Below are 20,375 nucleotides of genomic sequence, written 5' to 3'. Positions count from 1 at the left end.
ATAATAAATGAAATTTTATTCAATTATCACCTCCCCTAAAAAATGAGGCCTGCATGATTTTTCATTCACACAAAAAACGAGGTAAATTTTATTTATGCAGTCTTTTCTTTTGCGCCAATGACCAAAACATTTAATTAGTATTTTAATAAGTTAATTGATTTTCAAATCAATCTAACAGTTACAAAGAAAACAAATTTATAGGCCTAATCAAAGTATGAGCTAGGCCTTAAGTGAGAAAAGCCATTAAAGGAAATCATATTTCTAAAATATAAAAATGATACGTATGAACTTTTCAATATCAAGTGAAACAAAACCCTAAACAAGTAAAAATAAAAATTAAATGAAAAACTAACTAAAAAATTATCCAAACAAATGAAACATAAAAACTAAGAAAATCTAATGAAAACCTAACTAAAAATTGATCTAAAAAACATAGGCATATAAAAACTAACTGAAAACTAATTGTAAAAAATGAAAACTAATAGAAACTGATAAAAAAAATTCAAAAGAAAACTAATTCAAAATTAAAAAAAAAAACAATAAAATAAACTAATTTAATTAAAACTTCTTTTTCAAAAATCAAATGACAATTCAAAACAACTAATTATTAAAAAAAATAGCAAGGTATTTACTTACCAATGTCGACTCCTTTTACTTTGTCCAGCTTGCACATCCATGTAAAATCTGTGAAAGGTCTTCCCCTCTTGACTAGTGCGTGACACGTGAGGAACAGCTTCTTCATTCTATTTGAATGAGTCTCATTCATCTGCCGTAACATGCTGTCAGCAGGCATGGAACCTAGCGGTGCACTCTTAGCTTTGTAAGCTTTTGCTGCTCTTTCATGTTTTTGAGTTTTTTCATGGCATGCGATTGTGTCCGTCTTGAAATTTTGGCAACCAGTGAAAAAGTTACTGGTAGGATCGCTGCATTCCGGGTTTTCTTTGCACATCCGACAAAGCATAATTTTGTCGCCGTGGATGTTTTCGGTGGTATACACCCATGGCCACAAGCTTTTCCAGCTCTCCTGGAAAGTACGCCTAGGTCGGCGTGCTTTTCGTATTGCCGCGCCAACTCTATTTTTTCCTCAGCTGACCTTTTTGGAGGAGGAGTGCTTGGCTTGGAGACCCCATCCAGGTATCTCCACATCTTGAAAACGGAGAACAACACACTGAGATTGCAAGAAAAAAGTTTACGACTGCGATCGATCCATCCGAGTCTCGTGTGTGTATGCACTTGGCTAGTTCCCCTGGAAAATTAGTCTAATTCTCTTGTCAGCAGGCACGGTCTTTTGCTTCGTAAAAGTCTGGGAACTAGACCGTACAACTAATTCACATGCAGTACAGGGATTCTGCTTGTCTGCCCGCAGTGAACCTGGACGTCTCATAGGGAAATACAGCGGTAATATAAATACAACATATTGCTACCAATCTACATGTAAGTTGTGGAGGTCGCACGACATCATATATGTTAACGGAGCATCAATGTACATGTGCTGTATGTATGGGATGTACATGTACGTCATTGTACGTACGTTTGTCTGCAACTGACCGCGGCTCGCAGGCAGATTCGTTCATGTCGTTGCGTTTCGGCACGGCACAGGGATTTTTGTGGCAGTAATTTTAATCAATCAAGTAATGAACTTAAAGAACGCTAAATTAATCAGACCTCAACTGCTAGTATATTTGGGGGTCATTTTGTTTATATACTGCAAGAAAAAACACTAGACAGCCGGACTAGTGCAGTCATACACTGCACTAGACCGACGCTGAAATCACTAGACATGGTCCACGGTCCAGTGGATATTTCGAGCCCTGTAATAAACACGGAATCGTGCTCCCTGACTGAAGCCTGTAAGTTTTGGCGGTCATAACCAAGATTGACACGTTTTTTTTCTTGTTGCAGAAATATTCTTGGGGAACTATGTTTTGCCCTAACAAATTACGCATGATGATGTAGAATTCAAATCTCCAAAACAACCAAGAAGAAACAATTAACACAATCAGGTTTTGTCACAACCGTCAAAATATTCCCTGTGTAAAACATCGTTTGAACTTTCCATCCAGACACAATACACACAAAGAAAACTGCAAACACGGCGGCGTTAGCAGAACTTCAAAGGCCTTTGCGGTATTGCAGCTGCTGAAGCATCAGGTTTTCTAGTCGAGCTTGACAATTACGTCTTATTTGTCAACGGTAATTGACAATGCCGACATGAAACTGGATGCCTGGAACCACAAAGAATGGAATCATGTTGTTTGTCTTTCTGTTTGAATTACTTTTGCAAAGATTCTGAACACTAACGAAGAGTACCGCGGCATTGAAATTCCATACCAAGTTCACCGGTGTTTCGGTATTCATATATCATTAGTCGGTGATTAGAAAAAAAACGTGACTATCCGGTAATACCGAAATACCGTTCAAGCCTAGTACATGTACGTACGTACGAAGCAAGGACGGCGCGGCCGGCTAGCGTTAACAGTGGTACGATATATACAGGTCGCTTGCATACTGTACGTCCATATAGTATACATACGTACGTACATACGTACGTACGTACGTACGTACGTACGTACGTAGGTGTTCAGTCACGAGTTCAGTCACGAGTTAAAGCGTGCATGGTACTGGTACAATAAGGGGACCCCCAAAATGAACAGAGCGCATGCGTGCAGTGGAGAGGGAGTACTGGTATTGATGTGCTATCGGGAAAACCCCTTTTGATCGCGCACGTGTAAGCGAACGATGCACACAATGAACAGACTGTGCATGAAACAGTGTACACGTGTGATTAGTCTACAGGGGTTTTCCTTAACTTTTTCCTTTACTGGCCGGCCGGGCCAGTAAACCAAAGTTTTCACTGGCCCGCAACCTTTTTCACTAGCCCACATGTTTTAATAGTAACTTTCAATCAAATCACCATAAGCATTTTTGATAACATTTTTGATAATAAATTATGCAATATGAATACAATCGGCAATTATCTTAATCATGTACATAATATTGCATGTAGTTCCTTTTTAAGTGATGTCAATGTTTCTTTAATCGTCCATGCTTTAACATAGAGCAAGGCTTTAATTAACAGGAATCAAATAGGGGGAGAAGTTATAATCAAAATTTATGCAGTGTGCTTCGTTCCGAACTTAAGGGTTTAGGTGTTCTTTTTCCGACATGTTTTGATAAAACACGAACTAAAAAAGCGTTATCTTGAGGAACAAGAAAACATTGCACACAGTCGTGGTATTAATGGGAGTTTACCAAGTTAGTAACTGAACTGTTTTAACTTGTTTGAAAATGAGTGAGAAGGCCAGTATTTTCAAAAAAACATCTCTCGCGCGCGCCATGCATTTCTAGCGAAGAATGGTGCAATCAGCGTGCCTAGCCAAGAAGCGCTGCGGGCCGGCGACCCACGAACTTACGCTGGTCACGTCAATTCATAACGTTTTCCGGAGCACGGTCCACTTTACATTCACTAGTCTTTACATTCAAAATAGGCCCCTCGAATCTCATATTGTCCTCATCTTTTCGGTACATTTGTTTGATAGTGTTCAAGAAATCATCCCAAGAATCCGTTCGGGCACAAGTTTTGGCAGACTGTCATGAAAGTTTTCTCCTCACCACGTTGTATGATACGAATACGATGTTAACGTACGTACGTCCGTACCATGTGGACAAAACGAAGTAAATCACATGCGCTGCATGTGTGCACAATGTGTAATGGCAAACACACGTTGATTCGCCTCATGTTCGTCGTTGGGGTTTCAATGCACAGCACACTGCGAATATACATGGAGTGATACGAATTCGAACTACCGATGTTTTTATTTCGGTCGGCGTGGCAAAAGTATTCATGTGTTGTATCACCCGTAACTTTTTATTTTGATTGATTGAAAAATACTGTAGGGAAAACTTCGTTGTTTTTATTTTTTTTAACAGTTTTTTGACTTGCCCGTCGGACTACTGAGAGGAGGGTTTGACTTGCCCGCCGCTGTTTTCACTCGCATTTGGCGAGCGGGCGACCGCTAAGGATAATCCCTGGATTAGTGTACACATGCTGGCCGATGCATCAATCACGGGCCGTGCCATTGATAATTAGATGTCAGTTAGCAGCGTGTGGGACTTTCCACCCGACACTTCTTGCAAACCGCAGAGCACGATGCCGACTTATACAGAGGAATTTTCGTGGTTTTGAGGAAATGTGACTGAAAGTAACACGCCATAGGCAAAATGGCGGCTTACAAAGGCCGACTTAGAAAAGAAAGTGCATTAGAGACAATCGGAACTTTCGTCAGACGGCCGATTTAAGCGATATGGTTTATACGATGTCGGTTTAGCCGGAGTTTACTGTATTTTGTTTTCTCATTTATGGAAAAGTGGGGAGGATGATTCACCTGGTCATAAATTCCTTCATTTACCCTCTGCAGTTTTGTATTTTACTCTTATCCTGTGTTTATGCCTTGTTGCACTTGATGCATGTGCTACATTGCATGCGGGATGTTCCTGTATCAGTTGAACTGGGTGGAGGTGAAAGTTTTTGCTTGAGTTCAACCCCTAAAAAGAAGCTGGTGACCTTGAACATGCTAAATGCAGCAAATAGACAAATTCTAAAACAGCATGAGATATGGCATATGGAACTAATGGTCTTGACAAAAGCTTTCTGTTTGTTTTCTCTTGTTAGGGTATACTGCGGACTTCCTCCATTGACAAGACTGCTGGAAACGGGTTACACTCCAATCATCAACCTGGCTCATCTCATCAGGCTCTGCTTTGCATCATCATGTGGAACATTGCACAGGACCTGAGATACCGACTGTAGACTTCCTGGACCATGGACTTCCTCCATTCAGGAGACTGTTGGAGACAGGTTTTACCCCAATCACGGACTCAGTTCTGTCATCTCATCAGGCTCTGCCTAGCATCATCATGTGGAACTTTTGCTGATGCATCACTCAGAATATTGCACAGGACGTGAGATACTGACTATAGAAACAAACTGTTGGTACAGTTGTGAGCTTGGAGCATAGTCGACAAGGCTACTCATGTCAAATTAAAATGCAGTTAGTAGACTATGTGACTCACCCTGCCATGAATTACTGAAACAGCTCAGCTGTGTTCCTGATTCATTTTGAACCCCTTTGGATATGCATCCCATTGGACATGTTGGAACATTTTACGGACTGGACCATACATGTATGTGAACTCCAAGAAGCTACCAGCTAATCCTGCAAGAACTGTACTTCAGCATCTTCAGCTGTGGATTCTTGACGTTGGATTGTGAACCATTGTGCTCCAGTATTGACTGAAATTGCCAAGAACTTGAATGGCTGATGTACAATTTAACTGGAAAGACGTAGAGAACCATCAAACATTGGGTTGGGATATAAACTAGTGGCGTAGCTTCACCTTTTCCTTCACAAAGATAAAAACTTTGCTTTCAAAACTCTTGAATGTTAGCATCAAGTTCCATCTTTAAAAAAAGTCCAAACTTCAAAGTTGACCAAAACAAAATCTTGTTGAGCAAATAATGAAAAGGAGTCATCCCAAAAAATGATTGTAACTTTCGGTTGTTAGGTTCTCGTTGGATGTCACTTGGGATGCATGGTCAGAATCAATGATTCTTGGCTCGCCTTAAGTTTCCACCTTACGTAGATGGCCATTTGGCATTCTCATCTATGTAATCAAAGCTACGCCACTGAAAAAAAGGGTTGAGGGTGGGAATTGGGTGTGAGTACCAAGTCCATTTTGACGACTGAGCCCTTAAAGGTTGTAGAAATGTAGCTACTTTTTTTGTCAGCTAAGTGGTCTAAAAATGTTCCTCTAACATCAAGGGGTACATACATGTAGGCGCAGCAGACAAAATCTGAACTGCCAACCATATTTAAATATTTCATAAAAAGACAGTCAACTCTGTGAAGCTCACAATGCCATTTAAATTATAGTTATCTTATGTTCCAAGGACCATTTAATATTAAGCTGACAATTGCAAATTGGTGGAAAATCAAGGTATCTAACGTTGTTCTTAGCTCTTCGTCAGAATGGACTTGTACATTTGTAACCAGTCCTCATTTGTAGCCAGTCTATAAAGATTGAAGATGAAAGGCAATATATCCTAAAAGAATAAGCATGAGAAATTTGATACTATTTTCTCAAATTCAACCTTTTGAAATTCAGCGCATCTTAGCATTGTGCATGAAGAGACAATGAATGTTGTTACAGTAATACAAAAACGTTTCATTTGGTTAACTTCTTGCGGTTAAAAAAGCATACAATTATTCCTCAAAAAATACCTTGTTTTATCCAAAACATCAAAGCGCTTTTTTTGTTAATCCTGAGGGAAAATTCATCTGAACCAAAAAGATTCACACTTTTCATTACTGTCCATTTGACCACAAGCGCACATATTTTTTCTCTAAGAACCAAATGTACGGTATGTATGTCATTGTATAATGCATTATAACGTGAGGGCTGGTTACAACAATACTTTAATTTTGTTTTTAAATACAATGCCTGACTGGTAAATTACAAGCCTGGTGCATTATGGGTAATTAATGTCACTCCATCGTGAACACAAAAGACAAAATATTGTCCTATTGAAAGTCTCTTGCAAGGACAAATTTGAATTTTTTTTTCTGAAATGGCAATACGTTCAAGTTTGAATCAAGCATTCAAATCACCATACTCAATTAGTTCAGTAACTGAAAATGGTCAAATATGCCTTTGGGCAAAAAAATTATTCATTTTGTGAATGCTTTTGCAGTTTGTTTATGACATTTGTAAATCAGTGCAAAATCTACATTTTTGGGGTCTTAAATTCTTATTTTGCCAAATGTACTCATCTTCAAATTGTAATGCACTAATTTTTACCCATCTTGCACCTGCTTTGAAATGTGTATAATCAGCACTGATGAATAGAAAGTAGAGTCCAACCATTGTTGAAGACATTTGGGCCAATCGCATTTAGCAACATTGTACAAGATATGTACATAGATTTCCATTAGATCATTCAACCCTTCCCTGGTAGCTAAATAAGCATGGCATCACAAGCTGCTGCATGGAGTTTGAAAAAAAATCGGCATGACTTTTGCTTTAATACTGCATTGATTAGTTTGCAAATTTTGGTGATTTTGTCACCCTGAAGCTTTGCTTCATTAAAAAGTAGAATTAAAAAAAACCCACAGTATTCTATTTCTGGTCAAAGTAAGCGCAGGCACAATCATGACAATTGTATCTCAGTGCTGATTATACATGTATATACTTGCAACATTTATTTTGGTAAAATCAATCGATAAACCTTTTTTGCATTGTTGTCTTTTACCATCAGGCACTGTAAATGAAAACCAATAAAGCCCAGCCACATGCAGGCCCTCCTGGTGCGTGCACGTGTGTCCCCTGCCCGCAGACGCTGACAGGTTGGTGGTTGCCCGCTATCTGCATTGGCTTGTGAATTGACTGTTGGTGATGTATGCAACTCCCTCGAAATCTTGCACCCTGGGTGATTGTGGATACCTCGGAAGACTGCAACATGGTAAGGATCCTTTAAACTTTGGCAATTGGTTAGTTTGTCTACAAAGCAGATGTACATGTCCACTACTCCAGGAATGGCAACTCAAGAGAACACTTCTGTGTCTAACTCCGCCATTGCTCACTTGAAACATGTCAAGAGTTCTCAGCCATCATTGCCAGTGATCCGAAAAAATAATGAAATATTCAGCGACGGTTACTTGTTGTAGGCTTTCTAGGATATTTGACAGTGTCGTATGATGTTTGAACAATTGTTTGGCCACAATTGTCTTGGTAATTTCCACAGTATAACTCTGAAATTCTAGTTTTGCATTTGCTCATTTCACCTCAAAGGGAGGTGTTTTTACCAAATGAAGTCATTTAATAAGATGGTGCAAGCTTCTTCAAAAATTACAATCGCGTCTGAATTGTACATTCATGGTTTTGGTAGCATACACACATTCTAAATTTGTCGTATTTGGAACTTTTTAACAGTCGGAATTTACAGTCAGTAAACTGCAATCAATTAAATTTGAAGTTCACAGTAGTTGACACCAAAAAAAAAATATTGAATTCCAAAAATGGCATCCTGGGTTTTGAGAGAACAAATATTTTTTTTTTTTAAATATGACTGAATTTCGTTACTGAAAAAAATAAGAAAGTCTAAAGATTCTTCTGGACATTTCTGTGAAACAAAATTCAAATTTTTAAGTGTCATCATCTTTGTGCGTAGTTTTTTTTTGCATCAAAATCAAAAGAAATTTGTAAAAAAAGTAAACCAAAAACTGGTAGCCAAACTCTTCAAAACTGTAGTAGAGAAATGCCTGGTGTGCAGAGAGGGAGAACCATGCTGTTAGATTGATGGGTGGATGATGTATCCAGGCCATTCACTCACATCATAGAGGGGCAAAAAACACTCGCTCTGAATTTGTCCAAAGAAGGGAGAAAACAAAACATGTCTGGGAGAAACTACCTTAAATATGATGGAAAGTATATTGAACAAACTGGAGTCAAGTCTGCCAGAGATTCACTTAACAAGGGAGATTTTCATTTCACATTCCCAAGGGAAATATGGTTGCAAACAACCAGACGTTTGTTTCTATGTTGTGAAATTCTTTGAAATTACATGTAAGTATCCTTGTGAGCAAGGATGAAAAACTCACTTGACGGACTCCACAATTCCAAAAAATAAGAATTGGCGCTTGCAGAATGAGCTAAATTCCATCCAGAAATTGTGTAGATATTTCTCCCATTCATCAACTCCCCAAAAGAAAAAACCTTAGCGGCAAATTAAACATGGGACAAATAGAAAGTGGGTGTGAGCCCCTCGATCAATTGGAGTGAATGGCCTGGGAGATTGGGTACCAATCTGCCTCTCAGTATCCTAAACAGAAACTGTGACATCAGACACGGGGAGCCAGTCCTGTCAACAACTTCCATGGTAAGTTTAATTGAAGTTTGTAGAATGAATTCATGCACTGGTACATCCTCATGTGTTGCTTGTTAAACCCAAATGTGTATCTCATGGCTTAGGAGTATGGTGTAGTCTGCATTAAACCAGGCAGTAATGTACAGATGGTCTTCAGTCTATGGCAATACACAGTGGTGTAGCTAATGGCCACGGGGAAGGGAGGGACCAGACTATCAGTAATTGGTTGATGTGCTAGTTGATCAACCACAATAGGAGACAGGCAGTCAGTGGTCCACTAAATCCACACGTCAGTCAACCAATCCTGCCAAAGCTACATGAGCATGTGGAAATATCAAACATAACAGTTGTTTACACAGCTTCCATATGCTGAAAGCATTAAGAAGAAAAGTCACTTGAGTTTGCTATACTTTGCGGGAAAAAACAATCGCTTGATCTGCATGTATTACTTGACTAAAAAACACTTGTCAAAGAGTCGTTTTGAAAAACAGCAAATTCTGCATGTTAATATGAGGCACAGAAATTTTGAGATTTCTTGAACATTTTGGAAAGTTTTAAATTTCGATTTGACTTTTTAAGATAAAAGTCCATTATGGATACTAAGAGTTGGTCAAAAAATGCTTTGTGCCAATTTCTGAAATGAATGCCTCTTGCAGAAGTTTCCTCAGTGGATGTCAATTTTTCATCCAGTATGCATGTCACAATTTAGAGGAGCTGATTTTTTTTTTGAAAACTCGAAAACACAAAAATCGAGTGATCTAGTTCAGTTGACTCATGCATCAAATTCAAGAGAGCTGGGGCTTGCCTTTAATTCAGGCCAAAATGATGAAATCTAACATTGTTTTACATGTAGTGTTAATTAGGTCCCTCCCTCCCCCCAAAATTTGAAGCTATGCCACTACCAAATATCACCAAGGTTTTCCTGAAATCAAACGGCAAAAAAATCAAACAAACTTGCTAAAAGTTAAGCAGCATTTGTTTTGACGTGAAACTTGATCAAGGCATTGTAATTCTAATGTCGGCCGCAGTCTGTGATGAGCTCAAATCACTAATGTCTGCCTGAGCAGACTTCTAAAGCAAAAATAGTATTGAATTTAACATTACAAAAATATTGCAATCTGGACTTTACTAAGTGCGGATAGTGCTGATGCAATTTACAGCCAAACGGTCAAACAGCTACCGATAATAACAGAATTGATACGAAATGCCTCTGCTGAAAACAACATACACGACTCATGTCGTAGCCTGCATTGTAATTGATATGATCTGAGCTAAACTCGGCTCAGCAGGCACAGGTTTCATTAGTACCCACATGATGTGGACGGAGAACAGACTGAGGCAAGTCTAGCACAACACAATGCTATGCTTTAGAATACATGTACATGTACATGTTATGGTAGACTGTTCATATATCTTATTTTCTGTTCCAAATGCCTGTAGATATATATCTACCCAGAGCAAAAGCTTACAGCATTTATGGCTGTACCATTCAGCTACCAATCATCAGCACAAGATTACAATTGGGACCACAGTGCCAATGCTTCCACCCAGACGTAAAATTTGAAGATGAGCAATAAAATACAAAGAATCTGCCAATCTTTGGTAATATTAAAGTTAAACTTGAATCCATGCAAAAATCCTGGCAAAAATCCTGGCAGAGGAAATTTCCAGTTGTGATTTAATTGAGCTCAGTTTTTTCTCTGAATTTCTGTTTAAACGAACATGAACCAGTCAATGTCTTGATCAAGTCACAAAACCAAATTATGTGATGTAGGAAACAAAATGTCCCAAAAGTTCTTCATTTCTTCATGTACATTTTTCATCATGACTAGAAAAGTCAGAAGAAAAAGGAAAAGCGAGAAAATCCTAAAGGCATATTTTGAAGAGTCAATTGCACCAGCAAACCAAATCTATGTCAAAAAAGTTCAATTCAAATTTGCAACAAAATTCTCAGCAATAACTCCAAAATTTATTTCTGCTGGATATGTATGTTTTAAACATCATAAGCAAATTGTAAGCACGTTGCTGCCTGCTAACGATCCTTGCATTCATGTAAGCATCATCAACCAAATTCCAGTGCTTATAGTGTTCTAGCGTGAGAAGAAATGGAGAACTTTTGGGACATATTGTTGATATTGCCATAGACTGAAGACTATCATAGCTCCATTTCACATGTTTTTCCATGTCGAAACTGTCCTTATGACATTGTAGGACCTTGTTGAAAAGAATTTAAATTTCACGAAGACAAAGGACTCAACGACGGCATGTACGGAAAATGCACATCTGTGTAAATGCAATCCATGTAAACGAAAATGTGATATTTTCCAAACTGTACTTTTGAAAATGTTTATCCTATCTTCCGACCTGAAATTGACGGGTAGTTGATTGGAGATACCATCTCGTAACTATGTCTAGTTTAAGTAATGTGCAAATAAGATGCTTATCGGAAAGGATTTATTTATGTTCCAAATTGAAAGATTTTTCATTTGATAGTTTCTACACTGAAAGTATTTCAGGAGTATTACATAAAGTACATGTACATTTGTACATGTACCTAAAAATAAGTAGGTGTCATAACCGTTTTGCTTAGTTATGTCATGTTATTCCCTAAAATTGAACCGTGTAGGGAAAAAAAATCTAACATGAGATCATATAGGTAAAGATGTGGGGAGTTTGCATAGGTTTCATGACGATGTGATGCTGTTCTTGACTAAGGTGACAAGGAACAAGTCTTACTTACAGCAACTCTTCCATTTAGAACTTTATTGGGAAACATCATTTGCGAATAAAGTGTATTTCCAACAAGAGTTTTATCTCACAAAGTTTGAACTTAAGGAGATCATGTTTTTCCAATGAGTCATCAGCCAAGATGTCGATAGAACTTGTAAGATGTTCAACAAATGACAGTTGATTAAATTACTCGTAAATAGAACTTGCAAAAAGTACTTACTTCTGCTAATTTAAAACAGGTTTAGACAATTATTACATGCATCTCTGGGATATGTAACTGCTAGCACTATATTCAGATAAATGATGAAGATGTGCATGTAGGGCCTTGATATTTTCTGTAAACTCTAGAAAAACACAAAAATTGCCTGTTTCGGTTTTTCAATATTCACAATCGTCTATGTGAACAGAGTCATTAGTATATTTTTAAAATTGGCATTCTCGTACAATAGTATTCAGATAAATAGAAAACTTGCAGGGATATTGGAAACTTAAACATGCAGGCTAGAAATTTCAATACTCGTTTTAAAATGTACATTACAGTAAGACTAGGATTTACGCAGGAATAGTTCTTAGATGGTACGTATGTAATCTCCGTCAACCCCTTGTGAAAGAAAACGATAGATGAAATGTCGGAATATTTCGCATTTGGCCGTACTTTGCTGTCACAATCGTGGCTAATGTCAAAGACCAAGAAATTAAAAGTACAGTGTTGCTTAGGCAGGTCCTGGGAAATCCAAAATTACTGATAATGCAGAAACCTGAAAAATAGACGCTGTTGTGTTTTATAATGCCTTACTTAATTTGGGCTCCTTGCATGAAATACATTATGTACTTTGTGGTAAAAACCAAAAGAAAACATAGGCTGGTTCCCTGCTAGTCATTTTTTGAGTGGAGGAATGGTAGGAACCAGTCCAGAAGTTTGAACATGTATTTTACTGGTTGGTTATCACCGATTGCAAAATAGGTCTCGTTCACATCACGTCATTTCCTACAGATCATCCACATGCAATGGCATTTTGAGCGTGAACTTGCGTAACGCGCATCAGCTGTGTCGTATTTCAAACACATTCCCAGCAACAAGCGTGCGTGTTTGGAACATTTTCAACATTGCGCAATGCGTGCTTCATTGCTTAAAATACGCAGTTGCAGTTCTCCTACAGAGATGGCCGCCATGGAGCAAGCCCTATACAGAAATGCATGTACTCTACAGTGATACACTGTATATCACCTCATTTTCTGAGGTGATATTGTTACAGAAATTCAAAATGTTCGTAACATCCTCAAAGTGAAAGCTGACATTCTTTGAGTTGATGAATTCTTTGCGCAACTATTTGGCACAAGCATTTGATTAGTAACTCAAAGCTTGAACTGTAAATACTGCTGCTTTGCCTGCGCATAAGAGGCAATATATATGAAACTCGACATGCGCCTACGGGTTAACACATATGTATGAAATTACGCAGAGCACAAGTAATCCTCTTTTGACGGTCGAATATGCACAAACTTGTAGCCTCTTTGTGTCACAGAAGCACACTTGAACACACGTCGTAGTGTCACTAAAACTTGTTACGTATTGAAGTTTTACAGTCAAGGCTGGGTGTAGTTATGCAAGTTGTCCATTACATTCATAGACGTATTATTTCAATGCTTCTACTTAAATTTTAATTCAGTATCTTAGATTTTCCCAGGACCTGCCAAGGTTTGCATGTGAGCATGTACATGTACATTACCTGCCTTATGCAGGCATGCCTACTCCAGTTATGCCATGAGAATCATTGGGTTTAATGAGTAACAATGAGGATGTATAACCATGAATTGTACAGTGCATGAATTAATGAAAACTTCAATTAAACTTAGCATGGGCGACGGGACAGGCTTCCCCCGTGTCATATTGGATGTCACAGTTTCTATGGATCCTGACGGGCAGATTGCTACCGCATCATCCACCGAGTCACTGAGCAGTATGGTTCTTCAGGAGGGCATGCCAGGATCGTAGAAGAAAACGAAATAGAATTGGATTCTATCGAGAAAAAGATTCAATCTATTAAACCTTTGAATGTTTTGATGTTGTTAACGAAATTGGCTACCCAGAAAATCAAATTTGCCTGAAATTCAGAAAGGCAAATTGTCTGTTAGACTTGAATTGAACAACGAATAACAAAGTACTGTGTACAGCAAACCTAAGTAAAACTTGGAAGATCATTTTGTCACAGATTTTGTGCCAAAAACATTGGCGTATACAATATTACGAACCAATAAATATTTTTGAAAGGTGATGACACAACTAAAAGCCAGAGAAGAATGACTAAAAATTCTTCAGTTGAAAATATATTATTTGTAATCAGGATGAATTCCAATTCTGGAATCTTTGAACGTGAATCTCGTCTCACAATTTATGGAGCTTGAAAAACTTTGCTCCTCTCAATAGTTGTTGGAAACATTGAAGTGTGGTTCATGTTCATGTACATGTGTACATGTAGATGTACATGTACATGTACATGTACATGCATGTACATGTACATGCATGTACATGTAGATGTACATGTACATGCATGTACATGTACATGTACATGTACATGTACATGTACATGTACATGTACATGTACATGCAAGGCATCTTCTAATAGCCTTGACTGAAAATTACACCGAAAATACTCCATGAAAATTAGTAAGGAAATATCTTGCGAATTATTAACTACTTAATCTTTTAGGAAAGTTGTGTGCTACCAAAAGCCTTGTTTACTCTTATGCTTGCACGATAGTCAGTAAAATTCCCGTTTGGAACTACCTGTACATAAATACAGGTCAATTTGCAGCTGAAAGTATGTAAAATTAAACTTGTTCTTTTCTGCAAAGGAAAACATGGAGCATTATACGTGTGGTATCATCTACCGTATGTCAGTAACAAATGTACGATTTGTTCGTTAGACGTACATGTAAATTGTAAAAACAACTGCTGTAAAAACAGCCTAACAATTAGAGTTAAAACTGTGGAAAGTTATCAATGTAATTATGGCCATTACGATTGATTAAATATTATCCGACACTGGAAAATATCCAAGAAAATCTTTATGACAAGGAAACTGAATGCTGGGTATTTTATTTGATCGGATTATTTGGCATGATGTAACTGTGAACGGCTGATATGTTGAGAGGAACAATAACGGAAAAGATGCAGAGTGTCTCTTTAATTGTCGTTCTTAGAGTGGATGGTGGGTTACCGTGGCAACGGTCGTAACCAAAAACCCAAAGTATCATCTGCCTTGTAGAAAACTGAACCGATTGTCGGAGTTTAATAGGATCCTTACTATGTTGTTTTCTACTTGGGTTATCCATGATTGCACAACTTGCAAGATCTAGAGGACGCTGTGTACACTCATCAAGAGTTGGTCACAAGTTGGTGTGGGTAGTTGGGTGACTGCTGCTTGTTGGTGTCTGTGGGCGGGGACATGTGTGTGCGCACCAGGGGGGGGCCTGTGTGTGGCTGGGCTTTTTTTTTGGTCGGGTGAAAGGTCAAAGTTCAAAGGTCAGGTCAAAGTTCAAGGGTCATGTCATAGTTCAGGGGTCAGGTCAAAGGTTATGTCAAAGTTGAAGGGTCAGGTCAAAGGTCAAATTTTTAAAAAAATAAAAATTTACAAGTGTATAAAATAAAGTTCAAATGACAATCTTATATGGCAAGTCTATGGCTTCTGGTTTATTTCATAAAAACAGCGCCCTCTATCTTATTAAACTTAAGGGATTTTAGGTTTATTTACTAAAGAGCGCCCTCACTCTTAAAAAAATGTATAACTGTTAGTTTCTTATATAAGAGCGCCCTCATTGTTGTAGCATTAAAGATATGCAGCAAAGTTTAACACTTAAAACAGGCAGTTCTAATAGTGGCAGAACTTAAACCCCACATACCTAAAATGCAGTACGTTTTCCCACTAACATTCTCTTTAAAATTAAACAATTTTGATATAATTTTAATATAGGTAATTTACCACATCGACTTTTGATGAATTTGGACATTGTGTTTGTTTTGGGAACTGTGCCTGTAAATCACATTAAACTTTGCTGCAAAAAAGTGGGATAATTAACACGCATACTTCTAAAATAAACACTCCACAAAAAGACAACAAAGATTTGTTTTATTCATTGAATAATAAACCTAACATACACAGTAGCACACCATAGGAACGATCGTCTGAAATTTTTCAACCAGTATCACCACACTGTTTCGAAATATTTAGATCACGATGTTATCACATTGTAAGGAATAGAAAACAATTTGAATTATGCTCGACAATATAATAATCACAATAATTTACCATTTTCAAGTTACTCTACCCATGCTCTTCGACAACTGATTTCTTTTTTCACTTAACAAATTTTCAATGTGTATGTTTCAATTAAACGGAAAAGGTAATTCTTGATTTTGGGATGTTTTCAAAGTTCTGAAAATTATGCTTCATTTTGGTTGCTTCTGCGTCCACTACGCACAGAAAGATACGCCTGAATTTTGTCTGTCGGGCCACAAACCTTGTAAAGAAGCAATTCCAAGACTTAACGTAGACAGACTTTTAAGGCGAATAACCTTACTACTGCTAGACAAAATAGCAATTTACAAACTAAATCAATTTTTCGGAGTGAAAGTCGAAAATAGCATGGGAAGAGAACTTTTAAAAAGTGGCAATTATAAATTGTATGATTACGCATGTAATCCTTTCAAGTAGTTTTCAAAGCAAAGCAGTATTGGAAATTATTGCCTATTTCACACAACTGCAAGGATACTGGCTAATTTCAGATCTCTTCCATCATTTAGAATATGACTGACAGAATCATTCCTATGATGTGCTACTTTAGATATATCTCTACAACCAAATGAACCAGGCACATGTCAAAAAAAGTTCTGCCTTAAACGAGTATTTACAAAACTTAAAGAACCAACTTATTTCAAACTTAAAGGAAATTTTGACAACAACCATAAGACATATTTGTCCTACATGTAATTTGTTTTAACTCTAAAGATCTTGCCAAGAATTGAGTTTACATAGCATGAAAACAATTTTGAATAAATAGACTTATTGAAGGACTATCAACGTTTGATTTTTTTCCCCTACAAAAAGTGTCACATGTAGTTTTGACAGAAGCAGATTCTGCAAATCTTAATATGAAGATTAATTTAAAGTTGGTGGATCAAATTTGATCTGAAACCTTTACTATGGTCGTTATTTCTTTATTATATCAAAACACCAATGTTATTGAACTTTTGAAGTTTAAATTTGAAATATAAGGGTAGATTTAATGGGTATTCATCTAAATCCGACATGTGCCTGGTTCTAGAATTTTATATTTGAGGTCACAGGGCAAATCCATGGCAAAGAGTTTCACTTGTTTGAGACTGTTGATGACAGATGCAGCACCTTTCAGAATCCTGAATGAACAATTCCAACCTTCTCGTTGTTAGAATTTCTTCATGCATTTAAATTACTTTAACTTCACCAGTTAGTACAGCGTGCTTCATCGACCAACATTTCTAGTTGTATTTATTTTGTTTTTTTTAGATATATTTGATTCAAGCCAATAATTTTGTGTTTCTGCCATGGATTTGCCCTTTCCCTAAGACGACTCCATCCAATCTTCATGAGGAGAGTCTGACAGGTTGGCATCAGATCCAGACATCAGGAGCAGCATCGGTAGCTTCCAGTCTTCAAAGCCTTGTGTAGAAGTTGCACAGACTCGGTACATGTTGGGAGAAAAACAAAACAAAAACAAAAAAGTAACATGCATTAGTTTGGTGAATTTACAGTAATATAAAGCAGGGACTTAAAGGATGTCTCTTATAATTTAGAATTACAAGGGTGGCCACAAAAATGCATCACAGGTTCCTTGCAAAAAAAAAAAAAACCCATCTCAGATTCATTAATTTATCCATCAAGGAAATGCATGTACTTTGAAAGTAGTTCTAGTTAGTATAAAACCAATTTGGATTGAGTGTCTGTATGGTTAATTAATGTTTGCAAGTGAAGAGCTACAGTTGTGGCCACCCTGCTAGTTTGCACATTCTTGTTCCTTAAACCATTGCTATGACGTCACACTATTGTTAAAAGTGTGGATTCGGATCTACGAATCTCTTACACTGGTCACAAAGTGTGGATTCGGAACGGCGAATCTTTAGTAAAGTGTGGATTCGGAATTACGAATCCACACTTTGAACATGTCGGACAGTTGCTCTCCATAATGAGCATGAATAGGACCGTCTGCGTGAAAATTTGTTTTCCGAAAATTACCAATGCATCTCCACTGTCAGATTTTCCGCTTTCACTGCAAAATCTACTTTAAATCAGAAAGAAATCGTCGTCTGAACTATCCATTTTGACGTAAGGAGCATGTGTGTCGATACACATGCTAAACACGTCAGGAAACAATGTTGCAACCTGACACCACTTCCGCGCTTGTGTACAAGGTCTATGGAGAGTCATTTCAAGTATTTCCTAACAATTTTGGAAACATTTATCAGTCCCAGATTCATGTCTTATCACCATTTTTGCAATAAACGGCCTTCATTGCGATGATATATGAAGAAAAAAGTGGCGTCAGGTTGCAGCATTCTTTCCAATACCTCTGTTGACGCAATGGTTTAAGTCGAAGAATACACTCGCAAGTGTGGATTCTTAATTTACGAATTCACTCACTTACGAATCCACACTTTCTCGTGCATTCTCCTTAACGTAGTTGTGGGGACTACGCACAATTTGTCCCATGGTACTATGGGGACCAAAGACGCTGTGGTGACAGCAGTCTCCCAACTCGGCATTTGCCAACAATAAAAAATCAACCTGTACTCTGCCTTGTCTAAAGAAACTCACTACTTCAAAGGAAAGATGTACGCTGCTGAAATTAGGTCATTGACATAAAATAAAAACTCTACAATGTATTGATCCAGTTGGGGTAAATATTTGAATTTTCTTTTAATTCACCTGAAGGCAAAGAGACTTAAATTGACTGTATCAAGGACGAATGTTTAAGAAAGAGTGGAGCAAATGCATGTGCCTGTATTATGCCATCAACTCATACCATCAAAGTCACATTTGACTGAAAAGTAGCCGAAAACAAATTAATTTGTCCAGTCACGAGTGATGTCATTAACCCTAACCCACCTCACTCCTCCAAAATCCTCCTGGCGGTTTTGGAGGATTCTAGAGGATTGAGGATGAATGGTGATTGAATCAAATGAGGATTCTGGAGGATTGAGGATGAATGGTGATTGAAGCACATGAGGATTTTGGAGGATTGAGGATGAATGGTGATTGAAGCACAAGAGGATTTTGGAGGATTGAGGATGAATGCATTTTGAGGCAGGACTGTCTGATGATTTTGAAGGATTTGGCGTTGGGTTATCCTTCATTTAAACACGAGTGCAAAATTTTGGGATGAGGAGGATTTTGGAGGATTGAGGATGAATGCATTTTGAGGCAGGACTGTCTGACAATTTTGAAAAATTTAGGTGGAGTTGCAAAATTTTGGAGGATTTTGGAGGATTGAGGATGGTTGTAAGCAACAAGGGCCTAGGGGGTTAGGGTTAATAGATTAATTTAACCCTTACCCCCTATGGGGTTTTGTAAAAAATCATATAATTATGAACATTTATAGATTCAGGACTGGTGGGGTAAATATTTACAAGTGATGAGCTACAATAGTGGCCATCCTGGTAGCAGCAAATAATCCCCCGTGTGTAAAATCTACCGGTACTCTGCCTTTTCTAAAACATCTCGCCACTTAAACTACAACATGTACTCTGCTGAAACTATTGAGTCATTGACATAAAAAAAAAAACTTAACAGTGTATTGATCCAGTTGGGATAAATATTTGAAACTTTCTTTAAAATCACCTGAAGGCAAAGAGTGATTTGAAAAAGGTGAATAAAAATTGAGAAGAGAGTGTAAGTATAATTGCATGTGCCTGTACGTGTAATTATGCCATCAATTCATACCGTTTCAAGATACATTTTGACTGGAAAGTAGCTGCAAACAACTTAATTTTCTTTCTGTTGCTATAGCGACACAATCACAGGAATATTGTTTCTTTCATATATACCTCTGCGACTTAAGCCACTTTGTGATTATTACATGTGACTTTTCTGTTACAGTCATTGAATGCAAACAGTTGCACTGAGTTGAAATCTTTGCAATGAAAGACTCAGATAAATGCTTTGAACCAATCATCAATTCTGCATTGCCAAGTTGTCATCAATTTGATTATCGCATCAGTAACAATTCTTGAAACCATGTTTAATGGGGAAAACAAGTCTACAATTACAATGACAGGAACGTTTCTGCTCTTACCATATCTTGCCATGCTCTTTACCTACCCAATCTAAATGCACTATTCTTTCATTTGAAATGACGGAGGGAAAGCAAAATAGACCTTAAAGTGGGATATTATATTCCTAAATTTGTCTAAGCTCGAGGTCGGTTCATACTTAAGCAGATTTGCAACTGCATTCCTTTCAAGTAATGAACCAGCCGAGAAAAATAAGTGCAGATAAAAAAAATCAATTTAAGCAAACGAAGGAGATAGGAGAAATGGCTCAAGGGGCATGTTCTTGCCTGCCAAAACAAGCAATCATAAAATAAAACATTAACTTTCCCTAACTAAAGGTTACATACCATACATTGTACTGCCATGATCGAAATTAAACACCACTATGCAAACTAAGTCATTCCAACTTTTAAATTA

General features: G+C 37.6%; 1 long non-coding RNA gene across 1 annotated transcript in view; it reads left to right on the top strand.

Annotated features, from left to right (window-relative positions):
• Positions 1–11,844, top strand: part of LOC119727432 — a 32,466-nt gene extending 20,622 nt beyond the window's left edge. Inside the window, exon 3 of the long non-coding RNA XR_005270945.1 lies at positions 4,673–11,844. This is a non-coding gene — a long non-coding RNA (uncharacterized LOC119727432). The remainder of the gene's footprint in view (positions 1–4,672) is intronic.
• Positions 11,845–20,375: the final 8,531 nt, after the last annotated feature.

Source organism: Patiria miniata, unplaced genomic scaffold, assembly GCF_015706575.1.
Source record: "Patiria miniata isolate m_02_andy unplaced genomic scaffold, ASM1570657v1 HiC_scaffold_20, whole genome shotgun sequence".
NCBI lineage: Eukaryota > Metazoa > Echinodermata > Asteroidea > Valvatida > Asterinidae > Patiria > Patiria miniata.
The sequence above is the reverse complement of the archived record's forward strand: the minus strand, read 5'-3'. Positions and strand labels throughout refer to the sequence as shown.